Genomic DNA, 18,142 nt, shown 5'->3' with positions numbered 1-18,142 from the left:
CAACTTCGATCTTTAATTATAAAACCAATAGATCGTAATTTAAGGCATGGAAAGACAATGCTGCATTTTGCAGACTGTCAGCTTGCTAAACCCCCCCCCGCATCGCCCATTTCTTCTCTGTGTCAGAGAATAGATAAGGAGAGCAGCGAGAAACTTGGCAAGAAGTTGTAAACAACATTGCTTGAGTCAGGAAGAGTATTTCTTTGGTTTATTTGCAAAGCATGCAGACTATAGCAAGCATATTGGTATAAAGGTTATGCTGGCAATAATTTTCTACTTTTAAAAAAATATATTCTTTAAATAACAGTTTTTTTTGTTTTGTTTTGTTTTTATTTTTTGACCGCGGTTGGATTGTTTGGTGTATATTGTCTGCTGAGGATATTGCTGAAGTAACTAATCTGTAGCGGTTGTTTTGATAATTAGAGTTTCTTTGTTTGTCCAATCTATAAATTTTAAAGAAGTTGCATATATTTGTTGTAGGTTTTCCCGTGCTTATAATTTGGTGATTAGAGATAGGAGATTGTGTATTTACATTTCTTCCTGGTTGTCTGGCCAGCAACATGTGGAAGAAATGGAATGCATGATTTATCCATAATCTGTATTGTTTGGAAACCCTCGGATTTTCTACTGTATATGGTTTATATAAGAAAATGTTAATAAATAATTAAGTATACGTTGCATTGTTAGAGCTAACAAGCAGTCTGATTACAATAACAGTTTGAGCTAATTTCTTTATATCCATAGACAGAGGTCAGTTAAAATACAGAGTTTAAAGGAGTAGACACTAATATTGTAAGCCAAGTAACAGTTAATTTTTACCACCAAAATAAATAAAGTTAATTGGAATATTGTTTATAACAAAGAAAGTAAGATCGAGTTTATCTCATTGTAAAGTTTTTTTGATTTCTTGTCTTGTGGAGATGAAGTACGTAATGTAGGACTGATGTTTTTCTGCTATGGGTTTTTGATTTAATTTTTTTGGTTTATTAAACAAAGCAGCTGTGAGTTGGAAACTCTAAAGTGATGGATTCAGTTGATGTAATGCGAGATAAGGAGTTGTCCATGTTAGGTGAAGAAACAGGAAATGATCATGTGAATTCAATGTTTTTTTCAGTTAATGAGTAATACATTTTGAATAAGAAAAGTGATATATATATCGATGAGATATAAGTCCAATATAACATCTATTCTTAAAGGTTCATATTGATATATTAGACCATGTTTTCTGTTTGCAATTTCTGTTGCCTATTTGCTTAATCTGGATACATATATTGAATCAGATATACCTTGAGTAATGCGCAGATAAGTCCTGGGTTTATTTTTATTCTTATGAATGGAAGGTAATCAGTGATAACTGACTCAAGGCTGTGGGGTTTTCTTTAAGCCAATTTTTGTTTTGTTTTTGATTTGTGTTAATATAATTTTGTTTGTTTTGAAAGGGGGAGGGTACTAAATTGATAGAGTATCTTAAGGGGTTAATACTGTGGCCACAGTTAGCTAGATAACCAGGGGAGATAGTGATCTAATCGTGTAATGATCACTTAGACAATGTGCAGATATGGTAACAAAGAATGACATATTGCATATAATTTTTTTCTGATTTGATGAGTTGATTTTTTCCTGTGAAGAGTGCTGACCAGTAGCGAGATTCACAGGGGGTATCTGCCACCTACATGCAAGGTAGAATATACTGAGAAAAAAAGGGTGGGGGTGGGACACATGAGTACTGGTAACAAAGAATGACAGTAGAGACCCACAAGACTGGTAACAAGGAATGACAGGATGTGGAAGGCGTAGGTGTGGTAACAGTGAATGACACATAACGCAAGGTTAGGTTTTTTGGGGACATTTTTCATTTATTTTATTTACATTTTTGTCTTTGAAAGAGGTAACACCTTTTTAAGCATTTGTATGGGATCACAGAAAGTACTCTGAGTATGTGACTAGTGTGAGCAAGTGAGAAGGTATAGAAAATACTATGCTGGTCATAGTTAGTTGGAATTGGCGATGATGATGCACCTGTGAGGTAATGATTATTTGATGAGAGTGAACGCGCAATGGTCTGGTGACAGGTGGTGAAAGCTTCAAGAATTGAGATAGTATATCCCACTAACCCACATATGTTTGGAAAGATTGTACTGTCCCACTGAGGGGTTAATTCTGTTCAGTGAGAAGTGAGGAGAGGTGATATGTCTTTTAGAGCCTTAGGGAGAAAAAGAAAAAATGGAAAAAAAAAAAAAGAATAATTTTGAAATTTTTTGTTTATTTTTGAAAAAGCAGAAGGGAAGAAGTTTTTTTTCAGTGATGAGGTGAGAGTAACATCAGAAATAACTCTGTAGGAGATTAAAGGCAGGAAATGGTTAATGAGATTGATAAGAGAGTAAAGTTTTATTCCTAAATAATGTGAAATATCCAAGGAGTGTCACAGAACTGTTTTCCATAACAAGGACATGAAAGATTTTAGAATTGAAGATATTGTTTACCCTTTTGAAAAAGCACAATGAATAGATTAAAGTTATTGCAATGTTCTGTATGGGACAGTGATCAGCCATACCCAGGGATGACCTCCAGCCCCCTCCCCATTGCTTCCCTCAAGTGATAATGTTGTTTTGTCAACATCTGTTTAAAACTGCCATTTTTTTTTTCCAAATGACAAATGCTAATATGATGTCTGAGCTTAATAATGCTATTGCTTTTGCTTGTTTTATTTAAATAAAAATCCCAGCCAATAGAGGTGTGACTATTCCAGAGAAAAGATTAATTTACAAATTGATGCATTTCATTTTGCACAGAAAAAGCAAGTGTTTTAAAAAATAATATTATTATTATTATTATTATTATTACTGAGCCACTAGAAATTCTTTAGAAAAAAATATTGAGTCTGCAGGTAATGCTGCAGAATCCTTATCAAAGCCATTATTGGAAAATGCAGATTTTATAGTGATTATTATAAGATGCATATTGAGTTACATTTTTATGTTTACTTATTTATCTGATTGCATGTTGCCACTTTGATAGATCCATTGGTCATGCATATGAGCCCACAAATAAGGAATGGAGGTCACAATTAGGTGCAGCACTACTGGGTTCTGCTACTAGTAAATCGCATTTGCTGCACAACTAATCATGATATTCTCTCAAATATTTGTAATGATTTAATGATTATTTTTTTTCTCAGAGTGGTTTGGAAGAAATTGTGTATTATTAACAGGAATCCATGAGAGACTGCTGTCAGAAGGCACTGACCGATATGAGGACCCTCACGGGGTTAGAGGATATGAGTGATGCTCATAGGGCATTAAGCAATTAGTATTTTGATGAGTTTTTCATTACTAATTATGTCACAAGTTTCTAAACATCTATGGACCACAAGAAATCGTTTTTTTCCAGATTTTACAACAACGCATACTATCTAATACCCATAGTAGTTGCAACACTCCGTTATTGCAGGTTATCTGCCCAATGTGATTATTCTTATTATTTTTTTAGTGTAAATCAATTCACTTTACAGTTATGGAAGTATTACAGTCATCTAATCATTGATTTATGATCTGCATATCTCTTACTATCAAATAGCAGATAGTCAGGACTTAATACATTTATTTACAGCACAGTCCAATATACGTGGACTTAATTAAGCCAAAGTTTTATGGACAGCCCCACTATGTCCCACAATGAGTTGCATGATTGCTACCACAATGCTGATTCAATATGTTTATGATCTAATGATGTGTTTAAATTCTTTACAGGATTCTCTTACTGACACCTTTTCTATTACTACTACTAAATCTAACTGACACAGAGCTAACAAAGTACAATATACTGACATAATTGCTTCATTTGAGGCTCTGATACACGCACTGACAGAAACCACAGCACTGGATATATCAGATTTATCATATACCTTTCTTTACTGTAATGAACAACAAGCAGCGGCCTTGGGAGTTTGAACACATATACATGGGGGTTCACATAGACCCATCAGGTACTACAGTTGCACATTTGACCGAGTGGCATCTGCTTTACCAACATGTTTAAGGACTGTGGCGGCTGCTGCAGCCTTTTGTATAGAAATTACAGAACACCGCACACTATGTGTCTCTAATGCTACATCTTTTCTACTGAACTCTTCACGGACAAGACACATTTCCAGTGCATGGTTCTCTCGTTGGGAACTTTTGCTCCCAGCGCCACATGACCTGACTATTGTCAGGTGTGGTACGCTAAATCCTGCTACTCTGCTACCTGGTGGGACCCGGGAGTCCCAGAGGATGGAATAGAGGCAGGATTTAGAACATGATTGTGAGGAATATTTAAAGCAAAATTTCTCCAATTAGACCTGATATCTCTGACACGCCACTACCATCTACAAAGATTGTAGTTGTCACCAACAAGGAGACTCAGGATGGCCATATACGGGATATGCGGTAGTATTGGATTTAGAGATTCTCATTTTCCATCGTGATTTTGCTATGATATAATACGCTAATATCACAGCAAGTAAAGGAGCTTATTGAGGCTGTGCAACTCCCTGCAAAGGCAGTAGTTGTTAAGTGTCAAGCTCACATGTTATAAAGTGATCTTGTTGCACTTGGTAACAAAAATAAGATGGCCACTGTTGTGAATCACACCATTATACAATTTAATGTTTTTACAATTGACCAGCAGAATCTCATAAAACATCAAGAGTTGTGTATTTAAAAGGAATGTGCCAATGGATGATGAATGGATACAGTCAAAAGGCTAATGGCCTATGTAAAGATGGTGGGGGCAGACCAGTAGCTCCCCAAACCCCTCCTCCTGGCATATGCGGATGCTGCCCATGGGATGACCCATGTAAGGAGAGAGAGGGCATGTATGTTGATTTCATCTTATGCAGAGGCCCAAACGCATCTGCAGAAGAATGAACTCAGGAAAATTATTCCTATAGAACCATCAAACATTTCTCCTACCACTGGTCCATTCCTAAGGTTAAAATTATTTTTTGAGGAATTTACATGCATTTAAAATTGTCATTATATTTAAATGGTATCTGATATGTTATCTTGATTAGAAGGAACATCTCAGCTGTCCCATGTACAGCATCCTTTACAGCAAAGAAATGTTTTGAGAAATTTGTGTTCAGACATGTTATCCCATAAGGTATATGGTATTAAAAAAAAAATCATAGAGGTACATATTTGAGACAGGAAAGGTATTCTAAGGAATAAGTCAATATATGGGTATTGAAGGTTGGTTGCACTCACCATTCACTAAAAGGTTTTAGTCAAAATTGAACATGTTAACAAATGCACATTGAGAACACATTATTTAGGGTGGGTGTGGAAATTACCATGAGTTGACTTGAAGTTTTGTCTTCGGTTTTGTATGACATTCACACTACTCCTCAGCAGCCACTGAACCTGTCCCCTTATAAGATCATTATTTTAATTGATATATACATTTTTTTGGGAGACCATCAATTCCTATTCAACATCCAGCAGCAGACTTGTCACTCTAATTCTCACATCATCTAAATACTTTACCAGAAAAGCAAACAAGCTTATGAAGGGATGTTGTTATAAGGTCCAGCCTGGAGACTATGCAATGGTGAGAAAATTCTTACAATTAAATGTCTCATAGATCAAAGGCAAGACCCGTCCCTGTGAAACAAACCAATTGAATTAATGCGTCTCACTGCAAGAAGGTTTCCGACCTGGTGGTGATATCAGTTGAAAGAAATAAACTGATGCAGATAAATATTGTGACTTTGATTCTAACTTAATAAACTTATTTGATGATGGGCCTGTCCAGGGCCCCCACACAGACCAAGACAAGGTCCACGGAATCGGGGGGCATCCTTAGTGGTGTCCCTGCGGGTTGTGGGCAAGAAGAGGTCCACGGAATCGGGGGATACCCTTAGTGGTGTCCCTGCGGGTTGTGGACAAGGTGTAAAACAATGATCCCCATGAGTGACCAAGTTTCCCATAACTAACTGAAGAAGTCATTTTTGTTTTTTTAAGTTTTCATATTTTTATAGTGAATGAGGGTTACCAGGGATTGGTTGCTGGCAAGGACAGTGTGTATAGTTATCAAAGAGGTATTACTAGAGTCATGGTGGTGTATTCTACTTCTGCTTTTAATTTTAATCCCACAAGTATAGTAATAATCATAACAGACACACATATACATTATACTACTGATGCTCCCAGGTTTCGGTATGCATCAGAGGATGGTAATAAAATACTGATGGCTAATATGTTAAACTAATTAGAAGGTTTAAAATAAATATATTAGTAATAACATAAAAGTAACTGAAACCGCCCACACAGGAACCATTGATAGAATACATCTAGTAAGGTATCAGTAAAGAAGAGGCATTCTAAGTAAGGATGGTAACAAAGGTGCAAACATAATATCTATCTGCAAACTGACATTTCTTCTTTAAGACGCTCATCATGAGCTGATAGAAAGAACAATAAGGTAAACTGATTGTTGGTTATATTGTCATCTACGGTATCACTCCGGTAATGTTGGGTTAATGGCTACTTATATTTGCAGTCAAATCAAACAACACTTAATTTTCTATGTAGGATTTACACAAGTGAATCTTATAAGGTTACTGACTCTCCCTAGGTTTAAAATTGGTAAAGAGTGTAATAACAGGAGATATTTTGGAGTACAACAAAATATGTAGTTATGTGACAGAGTTGGGTGTGCTAGTATAAAATCTAGATAAAAAAGAGTACTCATTGAATTGTTTCTTATGATGTTTTCTCAAACATACTGTCTCATAAGCCATGGACATTACCACAAGGATTATAAGGTTTCTAAATGGTTACAAACAAGATCTATTGTAATAAAATTTTACTTTTACTAATTAATACAGTGATGATTCAACATGAAGATTTGAAAGTAACACATGGTATATTAAAGAAACACACTTATTTACATTATCCCAAGTTTATAAAATTGTATTTGAATTTGTGAATATAATTAAAATATGGTACAAGCATCACAAATACTAAACGGATGATGATGTTAAAAGGAAAGTTGAATGAAATTATTTGGGTTAAAATTTAGTTTATTGAACAGGTGTGAGTGATGTGATTCCCTACAGTTGGTTTATTTGGTTGAACCCCAATAACTGGTTCGCATAAGTCAATGTTATATATGCTTTAAGAAGTTTGATGTTTTTGCCAAGATAATATTATTGATTTTTCTGTATACTAGTGAAATGCTTCAAGAAGGTTTTCCGATGTATTAAGAGAGAAACAAATGATGCACAGTACGAGAGATATGAACTTTTTTTCGGAGATATGAAAAAAGTTGAGGATGGACTGATAATACAGAAAATCAACTAATCAATAAATCTATGCTTTTATTATATTCTGTTTTCCTGACTGCCGCTATTATTGCTGCAGATGACTTTAGCTTGTTGCACACTGTACTATTCACTGCGTATGAGGCCTTCTCTTTGCGCTAAACAGTTATTATATGTTAGAAGCAGCAGCCATTTTGTTAGGCATGACTTGCATATCTCGTTACAAGATGGCGTGTGGAGTCAGAATACTGCTGAAATAAGTAATTTCTTATGAGATATTGTTTTGGATTTCTGGGTTTAAGAATGCCTTATTGATGTAACAGAGAACAAGGACAGACACCTAGACTCCACAAACTGAATAATATGGGAACAAGGCCACACATGCGTAGACCCACAAGGCCACTGAAGTTGGGTGTTGGGTTAATTATGACATCATGATTGAAAGCAGAGCTTGCCAATAAGACTCAATGCTTATGAGTAATTAATTAATTAATGTGATAAAGGTTTAAATATCAGAGTGATAGAAGGAGGGACAAGGCATTTGAGGAAGAACACGCAAGCACGGGGGGCTGGAGGTAATTATGAAGGAGGTTTAATCATGGCTGATCACTGTCCTTGAAAGGTGTCCATTTTGATTTGATTTAGAATTACTGTTTAAGTATTAGCTAATCAATTTTATGTTTCTTGTGTTAGTCTGCATTTGCAAATATCTGTAATGAAGCTATTCTTTAAGTAAAGCATTGTCATACCTTTTATAACAAGGTTGTGTGGGTGTGCAATCATTTCAGCGTTGCCGTTATATTTAAAGGTAATAAAGTAAATAAATTTGGTTTGGGTTATTTATCATATCTAATCTTATCAGATAAATATCTGGTTTATCATGGGGTTGGGGGGGCAGGGCAGCCGAGAGGTATGTTGGGCCCCGGTAAAAATTTGGGGTGTGGCCTAATCGTGGGAGGCTTGGCCAACTCCCACAATTAGGCCATGCCCCCAAAATGTTTAGGGGGTGAAAACACACTTTAAAGTGGAGGGGGGTGTTTTATTGTCGCCCCCCCCCCACCCCCCCAGCAGCAGCAGCAGCAGCACACACCTACAGCATGTGCTGTGCTCAGTCAGCATGAGCTCTCACGCTGTCAGTGAGATGCTCATGCTGAGCCTGCTGTCAGCACAGCACGTGCTGTACGTGTGTGCTGCCCGGGAGGTATGGAGAGGGAAGGGGGGGGGCGGACCAGCCCCCTCCCCCCCCCCCCCGGGCCCCTCCAGCAAGCCTGGTCCTGGGTAATTAGTACCTACTCCCCCTCCCTCTCGGCTGCCCTGTGGGGGGGGGGGGAGTTAGTTAGACAGCGGGGAGCAAGGGGGGGTAATGAGCGGCAGCAGAAATCATGTTGTGGGGCAATGCGCTGTGCAAGGATTACCACAGATAATTCGGCAAAACGGATTATCCAGCACAGTTTTGGAACCGAGGGAGCCAGATTATTGATGATCAACCTGTATAACAATGTTCTCCTGGGGACAACATGAATTGCCAAAAAATGGTTTTGATGGAATATACACGAGGCGGATACGCCTTCATCCCTTCCCTGGGGCACCAGGTGCCTACTGGCAAAAATAGCGGCAACCACTAAAAAAACCATCCTCTCCCAGTGGATACACTCCAATCCAATATCACTACAACTCATGCTTCCAAGACTAAAATTCCTCTACCAGATGGACTGGATAGAATGCCTATTAGACACAGAAACAGGGGCCAAAAATTTTTTTGACACATGGTTATTATACATAATTTCTCTCACGACCCAAGAGAAGAACAACATTAGACGCGCAGTGTCACTCACAACCTGGTACAACATAGCCACCCTGGAAAGGGGTCAACCTCCCTTTTAGTATAGCTCTAGATGTCCCATATGTGCTCTATGATAACCAATGTTTGAAATGTCATAATGTTTAACGTGTGCCTCTACAATTTATAACCCTCTATTGCTACCTATGTAAATTGAAAATTGACATGTCACTCACTGTTAATATTGTTGTGCCATATATGACTTGATCCTGTTTAATAAAAACATATTTAAAAAAAAAAAAAAAAATGGTTTTGAGCAAATTATATGACAAGATTCAGATTGAGGGCCGGAGGTATCAAGCTTCTAAAAGTGATAAAGTGGAGAGTGATAAACAATCAACCATCAGCTCCTACCTGTTATTTTTCAAACCCAGTCTGTAACATGACAGTTAGTAGCTGATTGGCTGGCTGTTTATCACTTTTTGAAGCTTGATACATCTGGCCCTCTGTCTCACGCAGGTCCATATGTGACCACTGAGTAGAACCTGGAATGGTACTGTATCCATCCCACCACCTCAGTTTTCCTGTCAGTAAGTGCAGTGGGTTGTTATTGGAGTGTTGGCACTTGGGATGCGGGTGGTCAGAAGACTGACAGCGGCATCTTGATGTGCACAATCCTGAAACCTGAGTGGTAAGTTCCCCCTACCCTTCCTTCCTCTAGAGCACGGGTGTCAAACACAAGGCCCACGGGCCAAATCCGGCCCGCCAGACCTCGTCATGTGGCCCGAGTGAGGAGATAGCACGCAGGACAGTGTGTCCCAGATCCTGCCTAGGCCACCTCCTCTCACCCACCCCACCTTGCCTGTTCCTCCACTGTCGGCGGCCATGTTCCTGTAGGCACATATGTATGCGGCTACAGAAACATGGCCGTCGGCCTCCACGGCTACGTGGAGGAGGGCCCGGCCGCCTGTTCCCTCTGATGCCCGGCAGTGACAGACACTGGGTGGGGACGTCATGACGATGACGCCGCCCGCCCATGCGTCTGTAGAGAAGTAGGAGCAGGCAGGGAAGCTGGACCGGGAGTCGGGGACAGTGTGGCCGCAGCAAGCTGTGAAGTAAAGCTGGAAGCCGCAGCAGCTGCAGGACAGAGGGAGAAACAGTAAGTGAGGATGAGGATCACACTCACAATAAAAAATATATATCTGCTGTTTCCTGAGGTGTCCCCGTGTATAATAATAATAATGCCATGACACCACAGGCTGCTCCTCCTGTATAATCATTTATGTGTCATGGCATTACTTTTATTATATTATACAGGGGGAGCAGTCTGTGGTGTCATGGCATTATTATTATACAGGGGGAGCAGCCTGTGGTGTCATGGCATTCATTTTATATTATACAGGGGGAGCAGCCTGTGGTGTCATGGCATTATAATTATACAGGGGGACCTACAGATACAACCGGCCCTTTGAGGGTGACCAAACTGCTGATGCGGCCCCCGATGAATTTGAGTTTGACACCCCTGCTCTAGAGTAACCTCTCTGTCTGGATCCTAACCCTAACTGCCCTCCCTCTACCGGTTAACTAACTCTAATCTCCCCTACTGTCTAAAACTCCCCCATAACCCTGACTGTCTCACAGCATTTGTATTCCTTTCACTGCCCACCTCCTACCTCACAGCATTGACTGCCACTGCACACATTAGAGCACACTCACTGACCCTCCCACAGCACCTACACCTTTATGGAGGGAATCTCAACAGGGGTCTGATAAGTATACTTACCTTCGCCCCACCCAGCCTAACCCTCAACGACCACAGCCTAACCCTATCCTCCCCCCTGCAGCTTACCCCTCCACACTAGTGCCTAACTCCTCTATCCAGTCGCTTAAACCTAACTCCCAACCTCACAGCCCAAACCCCCCATCTTAGTGCCTCCCTGCAGCCTGACCCTAAGGGCTTCAACCCAGGCCTGGGGTGCCCTGGAGAGGGGGGACCCATTTATTTTTGGGGGTCTCCACCTCCTCAAGAGCTCCCAGCCTGGACTGACTAGTTAGAGTGGACAATGTTTTGGCCATGGAACCCCATCAAGCATCTCCCCTGGCTATGGCATTGCACCATCTGCTAGTGGAGCCCGGTGCTGCTCCTTGAAATTCGGGGGACCCCCACTCATTTTGTTTGCCATATTTTGGGAACCAGGGCTGGCTCCAAAAGCCCAGTGTAGTAATTACATCAACATTACATTCACATAGAAATACCTGGTTATTTATCCACACACAGGACTGTATCTCTGCAGCTACCTCATTCCTATGCATACACTTGGTGATATACTGATCATCAGTAAAAGTGCACACACGCATCCGCCTGGGTCCCGGGTGCAGATATATGCATCTTTTACGCTGTTTCAATGCTGCGGCCCACTGCCACTGCCACTGATGACCGCTGCTCCCGCTGTAGATGGCCGCTACCTCTGCCGCCGATGCCTGCTATGGTAACAGGCATTGGTGGCTACAGTGGCCGGGGTCAGACTGACACTGAGCAGCATTGTGTGACAGACTGATCTGCTGTCCTATCACATCTGTCTCAGTGATAGGGGCGTGCTTTGTATGTGGACTAAAGACTCATCCCTCTCACTGAGGCAGATGTGTAGGTGCCGCTTCCCTATTGTTTTTCAATGGGCTTTGCAGTCTCTTTTTCTGCCTGTGATTAGCTCCGCCCCTCACTGCTGACAGTTTTCAATTGTCAGCGGGAGGCACAGCTTCCGCTGCCTCCCAGCCTTCCATACAGTATCCCACCTCATAAATTATAAAAAAATACTATTTATTACACAGTATACCTGCATGGCATTAATTGTACATCTGGCATATGGCTTTGTACACCTGCCATGTGTGTCCTTAAGAAGTATACTGAAGTAGGACAGCTCTGTCCTATGTACAAATTCTCAATATCCCTAGTGTATAATAAGAGATGACTTGACAACAGAATTACAATGAGCAATAAAATATTGGCAGAAACATTAACATTACAAATACGACAGTCATACAAGTAAAACAAGTACATCTTTCTTTCATAGAACTCAATTAAGCTATTTTTCCAGCTGAATGCTTATAATCCACTTTAACAAAAACACACACTACTCCTTTGTGATCTTTCTACAGAGAAATAATTTAGAGGCCCATTCAGATCCCTTCGGATGGGCTGGGAATTAGTCTGCTGTGCCCATGCGGCATGCGTGAACCCCTTGTGCTCCCACAGGCTCTGAACGCCTGTGCTCGCACTCCGCCCGCAGATCAAACAGCGGATGGAGTGCTCGCCTCTTGGGGGGCCTACAGCCAGCATTTTCCAGGAGTGTACCGGAAAACACAGGCGTTCCCCGGCCATCAGGAGGGAGGGCCGCTGACGTCAACAGCAGCCTCCTACTAGGGATGGCAATCGGCACATCACCCATCGATGGTTGCCATCGATGGCTTCTAAGTCAGGAACCTTCTATGGCTATAAACCATTCTATCATCGGCCATTGATGGTTCCCGCCATCGCTTACCCGCGCATGCGCAAAGGAATGTGGCCCCGGGAGGTGTGCGCATGCGCAGTAGAACTTTTCTAGTCATCATATCTGGACAGTTTTCTTCTGTGCATGCGCGTACCACCTGGCCGCGACGCCGTCCCGGGCCGCTCTCTGCTGCCTGCCCTGCAGTGCGCACTCGCACACACGGCCACACAACTCCTGCAGCACAGTGAGCTGCTGCCATACACATCACACGTACACCCCGCCTGGCGGCCAATCATAACTGCGCTGCCGCTGAATGACAGACCAAGAGACCACTCAGACCTGCCGCATCATCATCATTCATCATTGGCGGCTGGCCCTGCCAAAAAAGGACAGGCGCGGCGCAAACTGCACAGTCAGTGTCACAGTGAGTGACAGACTGTAAGGCTGGCTGACTGAGACAATGAGTTGTAGTAGCCGGGCAGCAGAAAAAAATTAAGTAATCGCCATCGGATGTCATCCATCGATGGCATAAAACTATTCGACCCTCGCCTATCGATGCCTAAAACATCGAGCACTAGGTCCCGACCATCAATGTTTTGGGAACATCGATAGCCATCCCTACCTCCTACCCGTGACCTCTGCAGCGCCGAGTTAGTCCTGGCACACACAGTGCTGCAAGCAGGGGAACAAAAAAATAAAATTAGATGGTGAATGATTTCCCCCTTTGTGCACGGCTGTGAATGTGATCTGTGCACAGGGGATGGAGACAGGCGGGAGACGGCCGTTTGGCATGGTAGCGGCTACCTGCTCCTTGTCCTTGGTATTTATTCTTTGAAAAAACATAAGTCCTGATTTTTTCTGTTATGGGAAACATCTTGCAGTATATAATGCCTACTGTGTAATTATTGTACATTTTAGAGGGAGTGTGTAGATCTGCAATTTGACCACTAGGTGGAGCTCTTGTACTTGAATTGTGAACAAAATCTGCTATAAAGTATGAGATCATTCCTAAATAAAGAATATTTGTGGATACTGATGTGATACCAGTGTGATCTAGTTGACTTAATACATTTGTCAGATTACAAATGTTTTATCTATCACCTAAGACAGACTTGCAGTTTCTCTTTCTCACTATCCATATAGTAATATACAGTTCTATAAGGATATTATTACATGATACGTACAATACATTACACAATGGCTGCTTAAATCATGTTACTGTCTGTTAGAATTTTTTTAATGTTTATTATTTTTAATGTACAGAATAGCAATGGGAGCTGTGAAACGAATAGAGAAGCATCTTAATATAACTTTGTTATAGATGTAAGTAGGAACTGAGCTCTAGGCATTAGTGCCAATGAAAGAATGGACTGCACCTGTTCCCTTCACCTGCTCGGACAGTATGGGGGAGATGCATCAAGACTTTAATTTTAAATTGCCCAAAAATCGAGCTATATCGTTGAGTTTCAGGGCTAATACACACATTTACTAACATATAAAAAAAATCATGTTACTAATGGCCCGATTCGTAAAACTGATTGGTTGCTATGGGGAACTTCTCAGTTGTACTCTTCTTCATTCTAAAATACTTGGTAGGTGATTTATCCAAGTATGGAGACAGATTCGAGGCCCATGTATAGTAATAAAGAGTCTTCTTCTCTAAAACTTAGAGATAAAGTAAAGTACCAATCAGCTCCTACAGTAACTGTAGTTTTTTAAACGCATACTGTAACATGGCAGTTAGGATGTTACCAATACCAATCTTAGCATAATGTTGCTTTAATTTTCTAGATTATATTAGAAATATTATAGCTAGAATATATTGCTATCGGTAATACCTCCAGATGTCCTCTTTAGAAAGTCTGATAGATGTCCACCTTTTGGGTCTATTATTGAATAAACAAAAGAACTGCTTCTCCAGCATTTTTAGCCAGAGAAATCCTAAATATAATTTCCCATTATTTAGTGATAAGTGCAGAGAAATGACTGGTTTCAATTCCTCTTCATTTATTTTACTGCAGCTCTGATTGTTCTTATTTGAGTTGTGCAGGATTGGTATGTATATAGATGTGAGCAGGTAACTGTGGAGGCAGTAAGTGTCAGGGAGAATCAGTGGGCAGCAGGGAGAGGCAGAGGGTGACAGTGGGAGGCTGATAGTAATGGAAACTGTAATGACACTAATTTTTAAAAAAAAATACTACACAATAATGGTGTACATGCTACCAGGGGCGGATTTAGGGATGAGTGCGCCCCTAGGCACAACAATATTGTTCGCAATAACTGTGACATTTTCTTTTTTTATGAATACATATTTACTAAGTAGGACAGTTTACAGGGGCAGTATCTGCATATCCTATCATTGACACTCTATTTATGATGGAAAATAATATAGTTCAGTGGATATTTTGTAGATATTGGTACATTTTGGTCTGACAGTACTATCAGAGGCATCCAAGTGCCGCCCCTAGGCACGTTCCTCATGTGCCTAATGGGAAATTTGGCTCTGCATGCTACACAGTGCTATTGTTGTACAAAAGTCAGTTCATGAACTCTCTGGGAAGGAGCAGAGTGTGTGGACAGGGCCGCCGACAGGGGGGTGCCCTGGGTACAGCTGTCCCAGGCCCCGGCCTCTGGAGGAGCCTGGGCAGCAGCCCGCAGCGGTGTCAAACCTCCCCCCCGGGCACCCACACAGGCGGCAGCCCCCCAGCCAGGCATGCACAGTGCAGCCTGCAGAGCACCAAGCCTAAGACACAGAGGGGCTCGGTGCTCTGCAGGCTGCACAGCACTGTGCAGTGTGCGCACTGACGTTCTGGAGTCTGGACCTGACCTGACTGACGGTGGAGGGAGGCTGAAGGAGCGATGCCGTGTGATGGTAAGTGATGGGGTAGGGGGAGGCGGGGTGCTGGCAGGCACAGGCGGGTGGGCGCAGGGGGGTGCGGATGGTAATGTGGGGCGCTGTGCCACTGGGGGCCCGGACTGCAGGTCAGTCCCGGGCTCCAACAATTCTAGTGGCGGCCCTGTGGGCGGAGATGTGGACGGAGCTATTGTGGGGGTGGGGTTTCAAACAGTGTGTATAGATTTTTCATTTTTTTTAATATATGTCACTTATACACCTTACACTACAAAGTAGTAGCACCTATACATATTATGCCATACAATAGTGCCCTTTGTTGACAAGGGAAAAAAAACACTAGTCCTGCTGCTAGATCAGGCTTAGGTGGAGAAAGAAGGGGGACTAGAATTCAACTGTTATATAATAACAATAATAATAAAAAAAAATCAGTGTTCTATAATAGTTAAATGCTAATATACCCCACCCCTGTGCTTAAAGTTACATACGTGCTATACAATATTTTTAATGATTTGGCTGATTCCGACAGATCGGAACAACTCATTGTTTTTTTGGCATGATCATTTCATTTGAATGTATATATCTCTGACTTATTTTTATTTTCTATCAGAAACTGTTGCATAATGTGGGTAAGGTGCAATCAGGGAGATTTCTACACTCTTCAGGGAGAGCGGGAGATTGCAATGGTTCCAGGGAGTCTCTCGCAGAATGCAGGAGCGTATGTAACTATGAGGTAAAGTCTGTGAGAAGTTCGCACGATTGGGGGTTAGCGTTGCGGAGTATCTAGTCATCTTGCACCTATAGATGATAAAATAATCACAAAAAAATACAAAAAAGATTCACCTCTGGGGCACATTGCACATGTGTATAACACGTATGGTGGCTGATGTAGAGATGATGCAAGACCACATAATAAAGTGCTTTGAAATGCCCATATTTAATTGAAGGCATCTCAAGAAAAGTCCAGCTCTACAATGCTAGCACATGAACCAGGTGTATGCTAGGGGAAGAGACATGTGGGTTTTGTTTCCTGAAATACATACACACCCGAACTTAGGTCTTCCGAGCTGACTCGAGACCTTGTTCGATATAATTTTTGGTTTCTAGGAGGAACCAAGTCCCGGGTGGGGTCTTTTATCCATTGGAACTTGGATTTAAAAACTGTTATCGGATTTTGGGTGGTTGCATATAAACTACATTAAATGACATGATTTTAGCTGTTTTTTAATAAATGCTTATTAATATTAAAGGCATCTAAAAGTGGAAACAAATACAAAATCAAACCCAAACACTTGACTACGGTTTTGCCAAAACAAAACCACGATGATGAATTGGAACCAAAACCAATGCTAGAAGTTGATGTCGTCCCAAAGTATTTGGTAGAGGAAAGACCTACCACTAACCTGGGTCCAGCCTGCAGTGTGAATGGGATGTCAAGTCGCTGTGACATGACTTGATTTGAAACTGTGTTCAATTACATTGGAAAGAAGAGAACCTTTAGCAATCCTGGCTATTGAACTACTAATTCAGTGTCAGCTGCACGTTCTGTGCTAGTTAATGAATGACATGAGCCACGGACCGCCGGCTTTTGTAAATACTGCAGCTGGGTCGCATGTCACTTGCTTTTTTAAGAAAAAAAAAAGGTAGATAATATGCACAGTGGCGAAAGTTCATCTCAATTGCAAGATATATATTGGAGCATGCCCATTCTGAGTTATGTAGTGTAATAACTTCATGTAGCTAGAATTTGTATGCTTTCTATGCAGGAGCAAATATCTCTATCAGTAAGGTATCTGCTTCTAGTGGACAGGTTCTACTACAGGGTGTGACACTAGCACTTTCGAATAAAGAGAGTGTGACGTACAGTATATTGTTCTGCCAGCAGGGGGAGTCAGCCACAGAAGTGATATAGATGGCTTTCAATTAACTGATTCAAACTCGCCAGGGAGGAGAGGTGCCCCCTCAGGAGCAGGAACCCGGCGGCAGATGACTCCATTGCCTCCTAGAGTTAGTCCCCTGTACATACACATGTCTATGGACTCAGCAATATACACAATGGGGGTGATTCAGGTTGGTTTGCAAGAGCAAACTCCTTCTTTAATGGACAAAACCATGTGCACTGCAGGTGGGGCAGATGTAACATGTGCAGAGAGAGCTACATTTGGGTGAGTTTTTTGTTTCTGTGCAGGGTAAATACACACTGCTTTATTTTTACACTGCAGTTTAGATTTCTAATGTAACTCTGCAAACCAACCTGAATTAGGCCCAAGGAGCACTAAGAACATTTGGTACTTGTGTATTATCTGGGCGCCCAAGATTTCCATCGGGTCCCATTGTACAATCAAAAATCGGGTCGCATCGCATGCGATGCGACCCGATTTTTAATTGTACAGGCCCCGCTAGGGGACGCGGGGCTCGCTGCGCTCGCCACGCTTTGGGCACGGTGGCTCGTTGCGCTCACCACACTATCTAAAGTCAACTCCACGCCGACGTGGATAGTGGGGGTATGAAAAGGTCGGAGGACACGTACCGCCGCTCCTCGCAGGCTCGCTGCGCTGGCCACGCTTCGGGTTGGCGTTGAGAGTGGGGGTGGCGTTAACAATGGGGGGGTATTTTACATAGTAATCACCCATCAGAGCGGGTGTACAATTAAAAATCGGGTCTGGGGGGTCATTTAACATAGGAATAAGCCCAAATCGGCTATGATCAAGTCGCATCGC

The 18,142-nt window shown here is 41.7% G+C and overlaps 1 long non-coding RNA gene across 1 annotated transcript in view; it reads right to left on the bottom strand.

Annotated features, from left to right (window-relative positions):
* Positions 1-18,142, bottom strand: part of LOC146062468 (uncharacterized) — a 28,392-nt gene that overhangs the window by 9,293 nt on the left and 957 nt on the right. The window lies entirely within an intron of this gene.

The sequence above is a fragment of the Crinia signifera genome, chromosome 3 (assembly GCF_055691185.1).
Source record: "Crinia signifera chromosome 3, ASM5569118v1, whole genome shotgun sequence".
Classification (NCBI taxonomy): Eukaryota; Metazoa; Chordata; class Amphibia; order Anura; family Myobatrachidae; genus Crinia; species Crinia signifera.
The sequence above is the reverse complement of the archived record's forward strand: the minus strand, read 5'-3'. Positions and strand labels throughout refer to the sequence as shown.